At 37.6% G+C, this 18,790-nt stretch overlaps 1 protein-coding gene across 2 annotated transcripts in view; it reads left to right on the top strand.

Annotated features, from left to right (window-relative positions):
- PAK2 (p21 (RAC1) activated kinase 2) overlaps nucleotides 1–18,790 on the top strand; it is a 78,922-nt gene that overhangs the window by 676 nt on the left and 59,456 nt on the right. The window lies entirely within an intron of this gene.

The raw sequence follows: 18,790 nt of genomic DNA, 5'->3' as shown, positions 1-18,790 counted from the left end.
TCTCTTACAGAATCCTAGCCCCTCTTTGCTGTCTCTTTGGTCATCCCAGTTTCTTTGCTTAGGCATACTGTCTAGGGTCCCTTTACTGTTTTCTAAACTACAATCTGTGATCTTTCCATATTCCGCGTTAGTAGAAACGAATAGTTTTCCGAGGGTTTGAGGGCCTCCGCTTAAGAAAAGAACTTTCGGATCTTCTCGTGATTCCTGTTTGATCTTCAGCCAGGAGGTGAATATTTGCTTCTTTAGGTAACTTAGGTGAAGGTTGGCTTTCCCCATGTTTGGCTTTCTTTCAAACAACATACACAATATGTTGCCGAATATTCCTCAGTGGACTCAACCTTTTGACTAATTCTTTAAAGATAGAGTCATCCAAGAACTGAAGAGTAGAAAGTAATTGCCATTGTCGTCAGACGTTGTGGAGTTGTACTGCCAGTCCTTGTATCTTATCTTTAATGGGAATTCTCTGGGCAGTGCGAGCGTGATTTCTTTCTCCTTGATAAATAATGCTAACTCCCATTGGTATAATTATCTCAGTTTTATTTTACAAGTGATCTATAGTGCTTTGTTTTCTTTTTAAACCTCTGTAAAAAGACAATCAAAATGGTTAGGCCTAAAATTAGACTACGACGAGCAGTGTTTTGGATCAAGGTTGTGCACGTCACGTTTTTTCCCCTGCTCTGTTTGACTCTTCCGCTCTTGTAAGTAGGCAGGATATTGAAATGTAGAAGAATTTGCTCTGGGGGTTTTGTTTTTGTAGGTTTATTCAAAACAGTAACATTAAATAAAGTTAGATTGGGATGAAAGCAGTGAACGGTAATTTTTAAAGCAGGTTAGAACTTGTCAACTTTGCTAGGAGCTCTGTGGCATTTGTAAAACACACTCATAATCACTTATATATATTTTGTATATATGTATGAAAAAATATATATATATAAATGAAAAGCTTTGTTCATGTTATCCTATTAAGGGTGTTGATTTAAGTTAACTCTTTCATCCTTAGCTTTTAAATCTTTCTAGTAATTAATTAACCAGAAACAGTGATTTACCTTATGAAAAATGAACCTTAAAATGTTTCTGACCTGTAATGTATGTAGGTCTTAAACCCACTTTCACGTTTTGGTGAAAGAGATTGACCTAAATTCAGTGAATTCTGTGTTTTCACTTCAATACTGTCATTTAGGTAGTGTCAGTTGTCCTTAATTCAATGAGAGGTCTTCTTGGCCTAAGGGGTTAAGGTCTAGAAATGTTGGAGTGTGAAACTAGGTCTGTTGATGTCAGCTTCTCTGCCAGTTCTTTCTACAAACAGACAGTTTTACAGAGGAAGAGTTCTGGGTATTCTGCTTCTCTTAGGACCTCGATTCTGGTTTACAGTTATTCAAAGAGAGAGTTATTCTTCTGGACTTTGTGACATTAAATACTAGCCTTGAAAACCCAAATTCATAAAGTAAGTTTGTGGTTGGAGTCTATCTACTAAACAAATGAATAGGGGTTCCTATGATTCTCTGATCTTTATGAAAGGGCGATTTCCAAGTAGACATGGTTAACAGTGGTGTATCTTTTCAATTGTACTTTTTTAAAGAGAAAACTTAGAACTTGTTCAGGTAGCTAAAGATAAACTTTCAGTTTTTCTTTTTAGAAGAGAGAGATCTTGTTCAAATAGCTAGGGATGAAATAAATAGGTAGGTATTGTTAAATTCTTCCTATGTTTAATCTGTCAATATTGATTATTCTAATATTTGAGTATAACATTTGTTTTGGCTTTCTGAATTTTCTACTTATGATTAAAGTGTGAAACTGCACCTTTTTCAAGTCTTTAAGGCTTTGGGGTTCTGATCCATTTGTTTTCAAAAGCCCTTCCAGTTAGTTAGAGGGGTAATTCCAGACTAATCAGAGAGGGTGTTAAGTTACTTGCGAATTGTCCCTGGTATCCTTTTTGTACCTTGGTAGAAGCAGAAAGAGATGGAAAAAAATAGCCCCTGTTGCCTTGAAGAAATACTGATTATTTTCTTCTGTGACCAGAATTGAGTTTCACTACTTCTTCGTTTTAGGATCACTAACCTGAATAAGAGTAGTCAGTCTGAACATTCATGCTGGATTTCAGAGGTCTAGCCTCTTATCTTTGAGGTACAGTAGTACTTGTCATTCCATGTATCACAAGTGGTGAGGAGCTGGAGACCTGGGTTTGAATGCTGGCTCTTCCATTTCACCCTGGGCAAGATACACATTCTTTTCAGGCTTGTTTTTTTCATTTGTAAAATGAGGATTAATAATAATATAATACACATTTTATAGGGCTATTTAGAGCAGATGAGATAATGCAGGGAAAAGTACTTAGCAAATGAAGTGTTTAAGTGATTAATAAATGTTATTAATATTAATGCTAATAATATTAATAGTTAATATTCCATTCTGAAATAGGTTTTATATTTAATTGCTTCTACAGCAAATATTATACTTCCAAATGTAGATTTAAGACTGCTTTCTGAAAGTGGTTGGAATCTCAGGGCCAAGTTTCTGAGACCATAACTGTTAAAAATTACTTTTCAGGAAAAAAAATAATTCCATCACTGAAATAAGATACAGGTTTTTTGAATACATGTTTCTCAGATTTTAAAATAGGCATACTTCTCGTAGAAAATTTAGAAAGTGGTGAAAGCTATTAAGAAATGGGACAAAAATTACTATACAAAAATCACTTAGCCCCCAGAGATAACCATCATAACAGATGAGAATAGTGCCTTTTTTCCTTATTTTTAAATTAAATTCCAAAGATAGTCAGTACATGCTTATTACAGAAGGTTCAAGCAAGTCAATTATTTAGAGTAGAAAGTGAAAATTACTTTCCTTACTTTATAGTCCCATTCCTTACAGGTACCCACTGTAAACAATTTTGTTTTCTTTATGCAATTAGAAATAAGCACAGTGTGTATGTAGTTTTACCTTGATTTTCTTTTTTAATTAAAAGAATCTAATCATTATGAATTCGTTTCCATCTCAGTACTTGTAGTTAAACCTCATGTTTTTTTGTTTTTTTGTTTTTTGCGGTACACGGGCCTCTCTCACTGCCGCGGCCTCTCCCGTTGCGGAGCACAGGCTCCGGACGCGCAGGCTCAGCGGCCACGGCTCACGGGCCCAGCCGCTCCGCGGCATGTGGGATCTTCCCGGACCGGGGCACGAACCCGTGTTCCCTGCATCGGTAGGCGGACCCTCAACCACTGTGCCACCAGGGAAGCCAAACCTCATGTTTTTAATAGTCATGAGATATTCCATTGTATGGTTTTACTTTACTTAATTATTCATGGTTATTTGTTATTTCCACTTTTGGGCAACTAAAACTGGAGCTTTGGGCCTCTGGTTGAGGGTCCGCCTGCCGATGCAGGGAACACGGGTTCGTGCCCCGGTCCGGGAAGATCCCACATGCCGCGGAGCGGCTGGGCCCGTGAGCCGTGGCCGCTGAGCCTGCGCGTCCGGAGCCTGTGCTCCGCAACGGGAGAGGCCGCGGCAGTGAGAGAGGCCCGTGTACCAAAAAAAACCCAAAAAACAAAACTGGAGCTCTAATGAATTTCCTTATACCTTTGTGCACATGCACATGTATACAAGTATCTCCATTAAAAGCATTCTTAAGTGTGCATTTTAAGTTTTGATAGATGGCAAATTGCCTTTCTAAAAGACTATACTAATTGAATTGTAGAAGCTCTACACATAGTAGATGTTAATACTTTGCCTTCTGTTTAAGACGCTCTTTTACATTTTATCTTTATCAAAAAACAGTCTTCTATATTTCCTTCTGGTACTTTAATAACTTGTATTTGAATCTTAATACTTCCAGATGTTTTTTTGGGGGGGTGCTTGGTGGGATAAGAGTTTGGCTACTGAAATAAAATACAGGTGTAACAATATTTCAGGAGTTTGAGGTTGGTGTAAAATTTAGTCACATTATAGGGATTCAGAAAGGAATATTTTAATCATTTTATTGTAAGCATCACATCCAAAAAGGGGGGAAAAATGCCCCCTTTGGCCCCTGTTTCTTGTCATCTACCAAATTCATCCTCATCCTTCAAATTTCAGCTTTTGAGTATAGCTTTCTTTGGGACTCTTTCCTGATTTCCAGTATGACTTAGATATTCTTATTGCTTTTATATGTTTTCTTAACATGTCCATAATCTTTATTTGCAGTGTGCTGAGAGAATGAGTTATTCATCTGGAAATGAGAGTTATTTCTCAATTGTTGTCAATTGAAATTAATCAAAAGGGAGGTGCAAAGAACTCAGTAGTGTTGGTTAAAAGTGATGCACATACACATGTATGCATACAGGGCCCTTTTAACCTGCATTACTGAGTTCTTTCTAACATCTTTCTGATCAAGCTATTACCTTGTAGGTAATATTTTTTCATGTAAATGTTTAATAGATTCTGGAAAAATACAAGGTTTTATTTTAATCTTGCATTTATTTCATAAGAACAAGGTGTATTTATTTCATAAGAACAAGGTGTATTTTAATCTCAGCTTTCTTTTTTTTTTAAAGAAGATGTTGGGGGTAGGAGTTTATTAATTTTATTTATTTATTTTTGCTGTGTTGGGTCTTCGTTTCTGTGCGAGGGCTTTCTCTAGTTGTGGCAAGTGGGGGCCACTCTTCATCGCAGTGCACGGGCCTCTCACTATCACGGCCTCTCTTGTTGCGGAGCACAGGCTCCAGACGTGCAGGCTCAGTAGTTGTGGCTCACGGGCCTAGTTGCTCCGCGGTATGTGGGATCCTCCCAGACCAGGACTCGAACCCGTGTCCCCTACATTAGCAGGCAGATTCTCAACCACTGCGCCACCAGGGAAGCCCAATCTCAGCTTTTAAAAAAATAATTCCTATTCCGGGAATTCCCTGGTGGTCCAGTGGTTAGGACTCTGTGCTTCCACTGCAGGAGGCATGGGTTTGATCCCTGGTCGCGGAACTAAGATCCTGGATGCCACGTGGTGCAGCCAGAAAAAAAAAATCCTATTCCTTTTAATTTGAAATTAGTAGTTTATAGGCTTATGAAGCAATAATGTTATATAATAAACACATGAACAACAAAAGTTGGAGTAAAACTTTTTTTTTTTTTTGTGGTACGTGGGCCTCTCACTGTTGTGGTCTCTCCCGTTGCGGAGCACAGGCTCCGGACGCGCAGGCTCAGCGGCCATGGCTCACGGGCCCAGCTGCTCCGCGGCATGTGGAATCTTCCCGGACCGGGGCATGAACCTGTGTTCCCTGCATCGGCAGGCGGACCCTCAACCACTGTGCCACCAGGGAAGCCCCTGGAGTAAAACTTTTAAACACAATTTCAGGTGCTCTAAAGAACAGATTATTAAAGAATAGAAAGTTACATTGGCAGATATAATGGTAAAAATATAACCAGATGTTTGATAAAGAATAAAGTTTAAAGAAAACCCTTAATTCATTACCTGTGGATAACTGCTGTTAATATTTTGATGTTTCTTTATATTTGTGTGTGTACATAGTTTACTGTTCTAAAATTGGAATCATATTCTATATAATTTGCTATCTTGCTTTTTTTTAACTTACCCTCAAATCTTGCAAGTTTCCCTCTTTCTCCTTAAAAATTCTATTTAAAAATGATTTTTTCATGTTTGCCTAACATTCCATTGCACACCTATGCCTTAGTTTCATTATTCTCCTATTGGAGAATGTATAACTTATTTCTAATATTTTATATAAATAATGCTATGATGAATATCTTTTTATTCATCCCTGAGTATTACTTTAGAATATTTTCTTAGAAGTGGAATTACTGAATGAAAGGGTATAAGCATTTACAAGTGTTAAATTACCCTTCAGAAAGGTTTGGTGTATACCATCACTAGCATTGTGAGTCTCATTTTGTTGCTATCCTCATTGAAACAGCCATCATTCTTAATGAAATTGTTAAATTTGCTTATTGCTAGGCAAATAAAAATACAGTTTAATTTGCATTTCCTGTTTAAATTATAATTTTGTTTTTGTGAATTTGATTTAGTTTCGTTATTTCTGATAAGTATACAGAAGTATCTAGGATTTTTTTAGTAGTAAGTTCACTTGTTTCTTAAAAATTTTTTTTTGTACAGTTTTTAAAGTTACTTTCCATTTGCAGTTATAAAGCATTGGCTGTATTTTTCGTGTTGTATAATATATCCTCGAGCCTATCTTACGCCCAATAGTTTGTACCTCTAGAAATAACTAGATTTTTGTGGTCACGGTTATTTTTATTATCTTGCTGGACTTCAGTAAAATTTTATTTACTTTTGTTTTTCAGGTTCATTGTCTTACCTGAAAATAATAGTAACCTTTGCTTCCTTTCCAACAGTTATAAAATTTATTAGTATTTTAGCTCTTTATTACGTTGATCAGAATCTCCAAGACACAGTTATATAAGAGAGGTGATAATTGTCTTGGAATGTCTTTGGTATTTTTACGATTTAAGGATGAATGCTGCTGTTGGTTTTAGAGAGAAATTTTTTATTATTTATTCTGTTCTTGTAAAAAAGAGGAGTGTCTTCCGAATTTTATCAAATGTTTTTGTAACTTATTTAGGTGATGATAAGATTTTTCTTTTAACTACTGATAAAAGTATATAAATAAATTTGCTAATAACATTCGCAAAGGTTATATATCCTAAGGCATATATCACGAGGAATCAAAACCCCACTCTTGTTAGTCAAGTGTACAGAATTTATTGAAAGAATAGAAGAGAGTCTCATAGAACTTTAATAAGAATACACAGTCCATATGGTAACTTCTGTAGTTCCTTCTGTAGTCTGGAGAAATCCTTACTTACTCATGAGTCAGTTTTGAGAAATTTGTATTTCCCCAGATTATATTTTTTAAGATTTTCAAATTTATTATTATATGGGTATATGTAATATTTTTTATAATTAAAATCTGTGGTGTTCATCTCCACCTTTTATTAGTGATTTCATTATTTTTCTTAATTTGATTTGCCAAGTGTTTATCTACTTAGTGGTTTTTAATAAGAAGCTTTGAGATTTATTCTGGTCTCTGATTTTCTAATTTCTACTTTTTATTTTGCTCTGGTTTTTCTGTTTTTTTTTTTTTTTTTTGGTTATACAGTAAGTCCCCTACATACAAACGCATTCCATTCCGAGAGCACATTCGTAAATCCAGTTTGTTCCTAAGTCCAACGAAGTTAGCCTAGGTACCCAATTAACACAATCGGCTATATGGTACTGTACTGTAATAGGTTTATAATACTTTTCACACAAATAATACATAAAAAAGAAATGCAAAAAATAAAGAAAGTATTTTTAATCTTACAGTACAGTACCTTGAAAAGTATGGTAGTACAGTGCAACGGCTGGCATACCTGGGCTAGCATTGAGTGAACAGGCAAGAAGAGTTACTGACTGAAGGAAGGAGAGGAGGTGGGAGATGGTAGAGCTGAAGGATCGTCAGCAATAGGAGATGGAGGGCAAGCTGCAGTTTCACTCACGCCTGACGTTCACTACCAGCTACATCACTGCTGCTTTTACGCTTGCTTCTACACTTGCTTCTGGACATCCTGGACTTGAAATAAAGATACTGTGCTACTGTACTCTACAGTACTGTACAGTAAAGTACACAAAAGCACAACCACTTGTAGAGGATGCCTGCATGTGACAGTGTATGCCAGACATGTGAATTAACTTACGTGGTTGGACCTGTGAACACATGTTCACATCTTTGAAAGTTCACAACTTGGAGGTTCATATGTAGGGGACTTACTGTACTTTTTCTAACTTAGTAAATTCTTAGTTCTCTCTTTTTTTTCTTAAATGAAAACATTTTTAATGCTCTTAATTTGCCTCTGAGTACAGCTTTGGCTGCACTCTAAAATGTCTGTGAATGATATTCTTATATTCATTGCTTTCCAAATAGTTGCTAGTTCTAGTTTGATTACCTCTTTGACTCAGGAACTGTTTGGTATAGTTCTATTCACTGTATTTTCTTTCATTGTCAGTGACTGTGTTCTTTTAAAATATCTTTTAAGTTTATTCAGAGTTTTTTTGTGACTTAAAGCATAATCCAATTTGCTAAATGTTCTTTGAAAACTTAAGAACATTTTCTGTTTGCACATACAGTTTTATATACACACATATATCTGTCAGTTAAACTTTATTCAAATTATCTTATTATTCCTTAATAGTTTTTATTAATTATAAGACATCCTTTATTAAGTTTTTAATCTTAATCTGTCAAAGACTAAGAGTTAGCATTGTTTCTGAAAAGCTTGTGCTTACATTGGGGCCTTTACATTTTTGTTCCTTCCCCCGAATACTGTGTTCCTTTCATATGTCACTGTTTTAAAGAGGCCTTACTTGATCAGCTGTCTAAAATAGCCTCCACCTGCTCCTGCTCAGTATCTAACTTCTTTCCCCTCTGTGTTTTTCTTTATAGCACTTCCACCTGAAATTATTATTATTTTATTTATTTATTTTTTTGCGGTATGCGGGCCTCTCAGTGTTGTGGCCTCTCCCGTTGCAGAGCACAGGCTCTTTACGCGCAGGCTCAGCGGCCATGGCTCATGGACCTAGCCACTCCGCGGCATGTGGAATCTTCCCGGACCGGGGCATGAACCTGTGTCCCCTGCATTGGCAGGCAGACTCTCAACCACTGCGCCACCAGGGAAGCCCTGAAATTATTCTTTCATTCACTTATCTCTTTGCTATTATTCTGTTCAGAACTTAGAACAAGTATGTATGCAGTATGTGTTTGTTAAGTAAAGAGTGTCCTTTTTTATTTCTAATGACTTTTTTTTTTAATTAATAGACTTTATACAATTTTAGGTTCACAGAAAAGTTGAGCCAAAAGTACAGAGAGTTCCCATATACCTTGATCTCCCTCCTTCCTCAGCTTCCCCCATCATCAACATTCTGCAATGTTTGGTATGTTTGTTATGATTGATGAACCAGCGTTGATACATCATTACCCATCAAAGTTCATAGTTTATATTAGGGTTCACTCTTGATGTTACACATTGTATGGGTATGGACGAATGGTGGATAATGACATGTATTCACCATTACAGTATCATACAGAATAGTTTCTTCACTCCCAAAATTCTCTGTGCTCCACTTATTTACCCCTCCCTTCTTGCTAATCCCTGATAACCACTGAAGCTTTAACTGTCTCCATAGTCTCGCCTTCTCCAGAATGTCATATTGTTGGAATTATACAATATGTAACCTTTTCAGCTTCTTTCACTTAGCAGTGTGCATTTGAGTTTCCTTCATATCTTTTCATGGCTTAATAGCTCATTGCTTTTTTATGCTGAATAATACTCCATTGTTGGGATATACCACAGTTTGTTTACCCATTTACCCACTAAAGGACTTCTTGGTTGCTTCCACATTTGGCAGTTATGAATAAAGCTGCTATAAACATCCAAGTTTGGGTTTTTCATGGACATAAGTTTTCAGCTGATATGAGTAAATAGCATGGAATATGATTGCTGGATTGTATGGTAAGAATATATTTAGTTTTGTTAAAAATCTGCTAAAACTGTCTTTCAAAGTGGCTGAACCATTTTGCTTTCCTACCAACAGTGAATGAGAGTTCCTGTTGCTCAAATCCTCATGAGCATTTGATGTTAGTGCTTTGGATTTTAGCCATTCTAATAAGTGTGTAGTGCTATCTCACTGTTTTAATTTGCAATTCCCTAATGAAGTATGAGACTGAGCATCTTTATATTAGATACTTCTTTTGCAAATATTTTCTTCCACTCTGTGGCTTGTCTTCATGTTCTCTCTATCCTAATGATTTTTATCATGTTTTTGGTGTAATATTATTGATGCATGTTTAAGTTCTATACTGCTAAAGATATGTATTACACCTAATCAATAAAAATAATTGTCATATTTAATCTTTCTAAGTCTCGTATTTTACTTATCTTAAATTTCCATCTGTCCTGTTATTCTTTGTTCAATAAATTATTATCCAACCTTGTCTTTCCATGCCATTTTTAGTTGTATCTCTTTTAAATTACATATAGTTTATTTTTGTTTTAATCCAAAGTGAATACTTAAAACATTTATGTGTATTGTGATAGTTAATTGTTGGGTGTGTTTCTGTTATTTAATGCTTTCTGTTTTTTAATGATTCATTGCTACTGCTTCTACATTTTTGTAAAATATATATAATGTAAAGTTACCATCTTAACCATTTTAAAGTAAAGTTAACCCTTGAACAACACGAGTTTGAACTGTGCAGGTCCACTTATACGTGGATTTTTTTCAGTAGTAAATACTATAGTACTGCACTATCCAAGGATGGTTGAATCCTAGGATGCAGAACTGCAGATACAGAGGAACTTTGGATTTGGAGGAACCATGTATATGGAGAGCCAGACTATAAGTTATACTCAGATTTTTGACTGTGTGGAGGGTTGCGCCCCAGCCCCCAAGCTGTTCAGGGTCAACTGTATACAGTTCTTTGGCATTAAGTACACTTACATTGTTGTGCAACCATCATCACCATCCATCTCCAGAATTTTTCATCTTCCCTAACAGAATCTACACTCATTAAACACTGACTCCCTGTTCCTCCCTACCCACACCTGGTGACTGTCTCTAATCTACTTTCTCTTATGATTTTGCCGTTTCTAGATGATTCATATAAGTGGAATCATACAATGTTTGTCCTTTTGTGTCTGGCTTATTTCATGTAGCATGTTTTCAAGGTTCATCCATGTTATAGCATTTATGAGTACTTAATTCCTTTTTGAGGCTGAATAATATTCCATAGTGTGTGTGTTTATCCTGTTGTCTGTCAATGTCTTAAAGCCGACTAATCTATACTTGAAGTGAATTCAACTGTAAATCTAAAATTTAAAAAAATAACAATTTCTGATTTGTCAGTCTGAAAAAGAAAATTATACTTTGACTCCCCATAACTGAAGACTGGCTTATTCTCTTAACCAGCCCTCACTTTAATGTTCATTGTCAGTTTCTCAATCTTACATTTAAATTGAGTCATCATGTATGTCAGCTAACATAAATTTTCATTTAATATAGGAGTAACTGGAAGGCACATTTAATAATTATTAGGTCACTAATGTCCACAGAAACTTTCATGCCATGTGGTCTCGCATTAATTTTGTTTCAGAGCTTCCTATATCTGATGGTGCTAGGAATCTTCCTTTTTCTTTTTATTGAGATATTTTGACTGATTGTGTCTTGTACGTGTTTATTAATGTTGCCTGATATATTAACTCCTTACGGTCTTCATACTTTTTTTTCATTTCCAGAAATATTTTTGGTTATTTTTAGTTCTTTTTTCTTCCTTGAAAACACTTATAGTAATTAGGTTGGCTTATCATTTCTGTCTTTGTGTGAGCTTCTCGAATGTTTGTCTTTAGCACTCATTTGATTTTCCTTTATTACCTCCAATGTAGGGTTTATTTCTGCTATGGAAATTTTAGTTTCTTTACATCCTTTAAAATTTACTCCACTCCATTTTCTTCTTAAATTACTCTCATTTCATCTTGGTCTTTTCTCTTCATATATGCCTGTTTCATGGATTTTACCAAACAGTGTTTGGAACTTAATTCTGTGTCTTGAAGTCATTTTTTTAAAAATTTATTTATTATTTATTTTTGGCTGTGTTGGGTCTTCCTTGCTACATGCAGGCTTTCTCTAGTTGCGGTGAGTGGAGCTACTCTTTGTTGCAGTGCGCGGGCTTCTCATTGTGGTGGTTTCCCTTGTTGTGGAGCATGGGTTCTAGGCAGGCGGGTTTCAGTAGTTGTGGCACAGGGACTCAGTAGTTGTGGCTCGTGGGCTCTAGAGTGCTTAGTGGTTGTGGTGCACGGGCTTAGTTGCTCCACGGCATGTGGGATCTTCCCTGACCAGGGCTCGAACCCGTGTCTCCTGCATTGGCAGGCGGATTCTTAACCACTGAGCCACCAGGGAAGTCCCTGTCCTGAAGTAATTTTAATTCACCTTCTAAGTTAGATTCTGCTTCTGTGAAAGGTAATTTTGTCTCTTTCTTGTGCTGCATTATTTTTTGTTGGGGTCAGTGTTGGATTTTTTCCTGCTTATTCATCCTTGAATGGTAACAGTTATCTGTTACCTGGTATGCATTTGTCAGAAACATTTGTGGGATTGATTGTCCTTGCCTCTACAGTTGACTGGGATTCTGGTTGAAACCTCTTCTTAGGTGTATTGCTAAAGGATAAACACACACAGCACCTAGCCTGAGTTCCAGTGATAAATTGGCATTCATCTTATAGGGTAGTTCTGGGCTAGGATGGTGGGATCTTTGCGGTAAGCGGGCCTCTCACTGCTGTGGCCTCTCCCGCTGTGGTGCACAGGCTCCGGACGCGCAGGCTCAGTGGCCATGGCTCACGGGCCCAGCCGCTCCGCGGCATGTGGGATCCTCCCAGACTGGGGCACGAACCCGTGTCCCCTGCCTCGGCAGGCGGACTCTCAACCACTGCGCCACCAGAGAAGCCCCAAGGATGGTGGGATCTTATGGTACTCTGGTTTCTAGCATGTGCTACTATTAGGGCTCTTCCTGATTCTAACCAAGTACCCACAACACAGCACTTTGCTTGTGTGACTACACCTCCCAGGAAGCCATGTACCAATCCAGGTTTTTCTGCCCATTTACAGCTCCACTTGAACCTTACATACACACAGGCACATAGAAAGATACTTGTTTTCTGGAACTTGCATGGCAGTCTCCTAAATGTATGTAGAAAGATCAGAAGAGATGATAAGGAGCTCCAGCTGTCACAGAACCCACTTCTATATAGCAAGAAATGGCTTAGCAAGGATGATTGACCAGTTTGTTTCTTTGAGGCAGACTTCGGGTCTCCAAATAGAAGTATTGCCTTCTTTTAGGCAAATGGTCAAACTTTCTTTTATGAAACAGAGCATAGATGGGTCATGAATCTTTTCTTAGTTGAGATTGTGTGACCTTATAGCTAATGAAAAGCCTTCAAAGATTTTATATAAATTGTCTTCCTGGAAGTGTGGGATAGACTCCATGGTGACTTCTGATACGATACTATTTTTTACTACAATAAACTGGTTTCAGTTTTTGTTTAACTTAGATAACCACCTAAGTAATCAAATAATCAGTCTGCAGTTGACCTTCATTTTTCAGTATAAGGTCTTAGATTGGTAAGTTTTCACTTTGTAGAAAAATGGCATCTTGTTACAATTTGCATCTTTTTGATGTCTAGTTGAACACTTTTTATATACATACAGTCCCCCTACTTACTATTTTTTGACTTTACTATGGTGCAGAAGTGGTATGCATTCAGTAGAAACCATACTTTGAATTTTGATCTTTTTCTAGGCCATATTCTATACAAGGTTCAGTACTCTGGTGGTGCTGGGCAGAGGCAGCAAGCTGTAGCTCCCAGTCAGCCATGCAATCACAAGGGTATACACTTGTGATACACTTAACAACCGTTCTATACCCATACTACCATTCTCTCGTTCACTTTAATTTAAGTACAGCATTCAATAAACTACAAGAGATATTCAACTCTTTGTTATAAAATAGGCCTTGTGTTAGATGATTTTGCTCAACTGTCAGCTAATGTGTTTTGAGCATGTTTAAGGTAGGCTGGGCTATGATGTTCCTTGATAGGTTTAGGTGTATTAAATGCATTTTCGACTTAACGGTATTTTCAACATACGTATCGTTATGTAGCCCCATCTTAAGGAAGATCTGTGTTTGTTGCCCCTCTCCTCTTTTTTCATTTTGAATCACCATTTGGGTTTTGTGACCAAACTTGAGGAAAGCTAGACTTCACTGTTGAACACATTTCTTCTTACTTCATTTTTAACTTTTTAATTTGTTGTTCCTTGCTTCACCATTCACTACCTTGTAGGCACTTTTGAAGCATTTTCTGAGTCTCACCCCTTTACTTCTTTCATGGTTAGTCATAGTTTCACTTTTTTAGTGTAGTGATTGGGTGAAGGCCAAGGGGAAGAAGAATAAAAGGAGGATCACATTTCGATTACAAAGTTTCTTTAACACACTGCTTCCTCTGTTTACCGAGACCTTCCTCTCTTTTTGCTTGGCAAGTTCTTTCTCATCCTTCAAAGGCCAGTTCTGATTTCTTTGCCTAATTACTTTAATATGCATAGGAGCTCTGGGTCCTCTTTTCCACTGCATTCCACTCATCCCTGTCAGCTCTTATCTCATTTCGGAGTAGTCATTTGTTACTCTTTTCCCACTGATGGTGAGCTCAAAACTGAGACTACATCTCAGTTATCTTTGATCTCTAACATCTGACACATTGTATTCACAAAATAAATATTTCAGTGACTTAGGAAGGACATACTAAGAATTTTTTCATTCTTCAACCATGTTGTTTTCCTGCTTCTAGTGTGAAATGTAAAAACCAGTTCTTTCTGGGAAGTGTATTATGGATATTCTGTTTTTCTTTAAATTTTATTCTGGTTTGGGTTTCTTTGTAATGACCTTGTACTACTTTTATTATGAGAATAAAAGACACTTAAAACCAAACCGCTCGAACTTCCAGGTGTTCCCCATTGCCCAGCACCTGCAACTTTCTGGTCCCACTTAACAGTCTTATTTCCCCCTACTTGCTCCTATGTGCCCTTTTGTCTTATGAACTAGATCATTCTTATTGTTCCTGTTGCCTAGAATCCCATCTCCTGGGTAGGAGTATGATCTGTTGTAAATGGAGAAATGCTTGTAATAGGGATTGAGTAGTGAGAATTTAGACTAATGTCCTGCTGGTCTTATTTTGAATATACAGTAGTTAAGGTGAGGTGCTTGGATGAGTTTTATCAGTTGTGAGGATCGAGATAAATGGAGCATTTAATTATCTTAGCTTTCTAGAATAGTGATCTTAAAGAAGATAGAATAGTGAAAATATCTTCAAAATTTCCTGGGTCTACCCTAGCCTAAAAAAGGAAACAGGGCTTCCCTGGTGGCGCAGTGGTTGAGAATCTGCCTGCTAATGCAGGGGACACGGGTTCGAGCCCTGGTGTGGGAGGATCCCACATGCCATGGAGCAACTAGGCCCGTGAGCCACAACTACTGAGTCTGCGCGTCTGGAGCCTGTGCTCCGCAACAAGAGAGGCCACGATAGTGAGAGGCCCGCGCACAGCGATGAAGAGTGGCCCCCGCTTACCACAACTAGAGAAAGCCCTCGCACAGAAATGAAGACCCAACACAGCAAAAATAAATAAATAAATTAATTAACTCCTACCCCCAACATCTAAAAAAAAAAAGGAAACAAACTTTACTTGGCTCCGATGCCATCACAGATACACCTTTCATTGATTGATTTATTCATTCAACAATACTCATCTCTGAGACACATGAACTAGACACAGTGTTAGGTATTAATGATGTAATGGTCAACAGAATGCTCCCTGGATCCATGCTTGTGGAGTTTATAACGTAGTTAAGGTAGACAGACTTTTAAAAGCAAATCCAGTGTGATGAATGTTAAGACAATAAAATAATGTGCCTGGGATGGGAGTGAGGAGGTATTAGAGAAGGTTTCCTGAGAAAGTGACCTTTAGGCCAATAATACTTGAAGTAGGTGTTTGACAGGTAGGGGTGGTGAACAGAAAGTAGGGTGACCCATTCAATCCCAGTTTGCCCCGGGCTTTCCTGGGTTTAGCACTGAAAATCTTGTGTCCCAGTATAACTCCCCCAGTTCCAGGGAAACTGGATGATTGGTCGCTGAACAGAAAGTTTTCCGGAAAGGTCGTGTGTGAAGGCCTGAGATGGCTATTAGAGAAACTGAAAGAATAGACAAAACTTAAAGCCTGTTGAGGGAAGGTCTACAGAGAGATGAGTCTGGAAAATGAGGGGCCTGATCATGCATGCACTACTGGGCTTCATCTTAAGTATCCTACTTAAAGGCTTTAAGAAGGGGACTGAAATGATAAAGTTTTATGTATTTTAAAGTGGCTCCCTGTGCTGTAAAGAATAGACTGGGAGAGACCGAGAGTGGATTTGGGGACAGTAAATAACAATTATTAGGCTACAGCAACTTAGAAGTTGAGGAAGCTGTCTTGGGAAGCATAGATAGTTTTGAGAATTAGGTTATTTCGATAGTATTGTGAAATCCTGAAGCAAATGATTTTCAAAAATTGTTTTCCTCCAAGAATGCTAATTTCTTAAAAATGGGAAAACAAACCTTTTTACTTCCACATTTTTCCTATCTTCCTCAACAGAGGCAGACCTTCCATCTTTGCCTCTGCCTGTTTCCATCAGTCCCCGTTGCTTTCTCCACTACATCTGCCCCACCGTGGTTTCTTTCTTTTCCCTTAAATTTAAAAACATGAGATATAATTTGTATATGATAAAATCCACCCTTCCAAAGATGTACAATTAAGTGGGTTTTTGTTGTTGTTTCTGTCGTATTCACAAGGTTGTACAACCATCACCACTGTCTAATACCAGAATATTTACATTACTGCAAGGGGAAATCTTACACCCAGTAACAGTCACTCATTTTACCCCGAATTGCACCCCCTTGCCCCAGGCAAGATCTATTTTCACAGATCTATTTTCTGTCTATAAGTTTGTCTATTCTGGACATATAAGCAGATTCATACAATATGTAGTCTTTTATGATTGGTTTCATTTAGCACAAGGTTTTCAAGGTTCATCCATATTGTAGCATGTATGAGTACTTCATTCCTTTATATGGCTGAATAATATTCCATTTCATTTATATACATAGGAGTGGAATTGCTGAGTCATATAGTAACTCCATGTTTAAGCTTTTGAGAAGCTGCCAGACTGTTTTACAGAGCAACTGCATCGTTTTGCAATCCTGCCAGCAGTATATGAGGATTCCAGTTTCTCTACATCCTCACTAATACTTGCTATTTTCTGTCTTTTGATTATAGCCATCCTAATGGGTGTGAGATGGTATCTCATTGTGGTTTTGCTTTGCATTTCTCTGATCACTGATGAAGTTGAGTATCTTTTCACGTGCTTATTGGCCATTTGTTTAACTTCATCTCCTTTGGGAAAGCATTTTATGTTCAGAATTGAGTATTTTAGATGAATGCTTCTTAGAAATTTTCTGTAATGGGCTAATAACTTTTGTACAATACCATAAAATGGAAATGAAAGAAAAATCAGGCAAAAATACAAGCCCCAATCGTTGTTAGAGTCAATGGCAAATCACTCTGTCAAATTGCTCTGAAAGTTTCTAAACACTTACTCTCAATTTTTGTATTTCATTCAGTACGGGTAATAGATAGCCAGTCCACATAACACTCTTCCAAAGGTACTGCTTTAAGTTACTAAAAGGCATTTGAAAAGTAGTTCACCTTTTTCCATGTTTGAACTCAAGGCAGTTGCTTGATTCTTGTATTTTCTCACTTCCAGATATGGCTACCAATTCTAATTTGCTATTGAATTAATCCCACAGAGGGCTGGTTTTGAGGCTTGATGAAAATAAGCACTGCATACAGATTTCATATAAGCTGGTTATATTTTATTGGGATAAGCTAGAGGGTGCATTTTTAGCAAAAGATAACAAGGCAAATTGGCTTTGGGGCCAGTGAGGGTAGCCTTCTGTCCTCCCAGTTTTTCTCATAGGACCCTCAGTGTTGATGATATTGTTCTTGTTGAAGGGGTTTCTGCTAGGTGTTCAGAAGCACAGAGTAGAAGCTTACCGTAAAGCCTCTTATACTTCCAACCATGTCACCCTGAAATCCCAATATACTTATTTGTTTGTAAATAAATAGTCACTTGGCTGTTATATCCTTATTCTGAACATAATTTTTTACCTCATTGTTCACATTTATACAAAAATAAGCATTAGTCATGCTCAGCCCCTTTTTGACTCTGTAGCCATGAACAGTCTGTGAGCATGAGCATTCATTATCTCCTATCTTACAAGGTCTAGAAGGTCTAAGTCCACAGGCTGTTCTGACTTTGAAACCTTATAGTCTAGGAATACTGAGGAATACATTCTTATAGTATTCAAATTACTTATGCTTTTGGTGGTGAAAATTCTGGGAAAAAAAAGTGGGTTATTAGAACATGTTTCTAGTGGCCTTAAACTAATGAAGGTGTAATAGAGTATTTATGAATCATTTGAAGTGTGATTTTAAACATTTGTTGGTGCTTCTGTGTTAAAGAGCATTATGTTACACAGTGTCAGATTGATACAGAGAAGTATGAAAAGTGTTCCTTGGCAGCCAGGAGTTTATAATCTTGTAGAAAGAAGAAAAGTTAGAAGTTGGTTGACTGAAGTTCAAGGAAGTGTGTAAGTGTCAAATTAATAGATAGGACTGTATCACTCTGGGTCCAATCACGAGAGAGACCACACAATAATTTGAACATGGAAAGAATTATTGACTATAGCAGGAGAATGGAATAGTGAAGGATTAGCTAGTAGTAAAAAGTATATAGAACTCCAAAGAACATAGGAATAACAGAAATAAGGAGCGACTACTACCCCTAGGGCTCATATCTCAGCACCTAGGGAAGAGTCCTTCTTCCCCGAGAAGGGGAAGGTCCAGACCTTGTTGGACAGAGCATGGCTGTGGGTGACTGAATGACAGAGAAGTTGATGTGGTGCTGGACATCTGCTCCCTAGGGTGCTCGTAAAGTTGTTCACAGGGAGGTGTTAACTCCACTACGAAACCTCCCAAGAAGAAAGTGTGAGGAAGCTGCTGGGTATGCTGCTGGCCACCTTGCCCTATAGAAGCCTGGTGCTAGAGGAGCCTGTGAGCAAGGGCTCCAGAACCAGGAAGCAAAACAAAACTTTTCTACTACAATGTCTCTCCTGTGCCCTCTACTGATTA

The sequence above is a fragment of the Stenella coeruleoalba genome (assembly GCF_951394435.1).
Source record: "Stenella coeruleoalba genome assembly, chromosome: 5".
Taxonomy (NCBI): Eukaryota; Metazoa; Chordata; class Mammalia; order Artiodactyla; family Delphinidae; genus Stenella; species Stenella coeruleoalba.
This window is presented reverse-complemented; position numbering and strand designations above follow the sequence as displayed.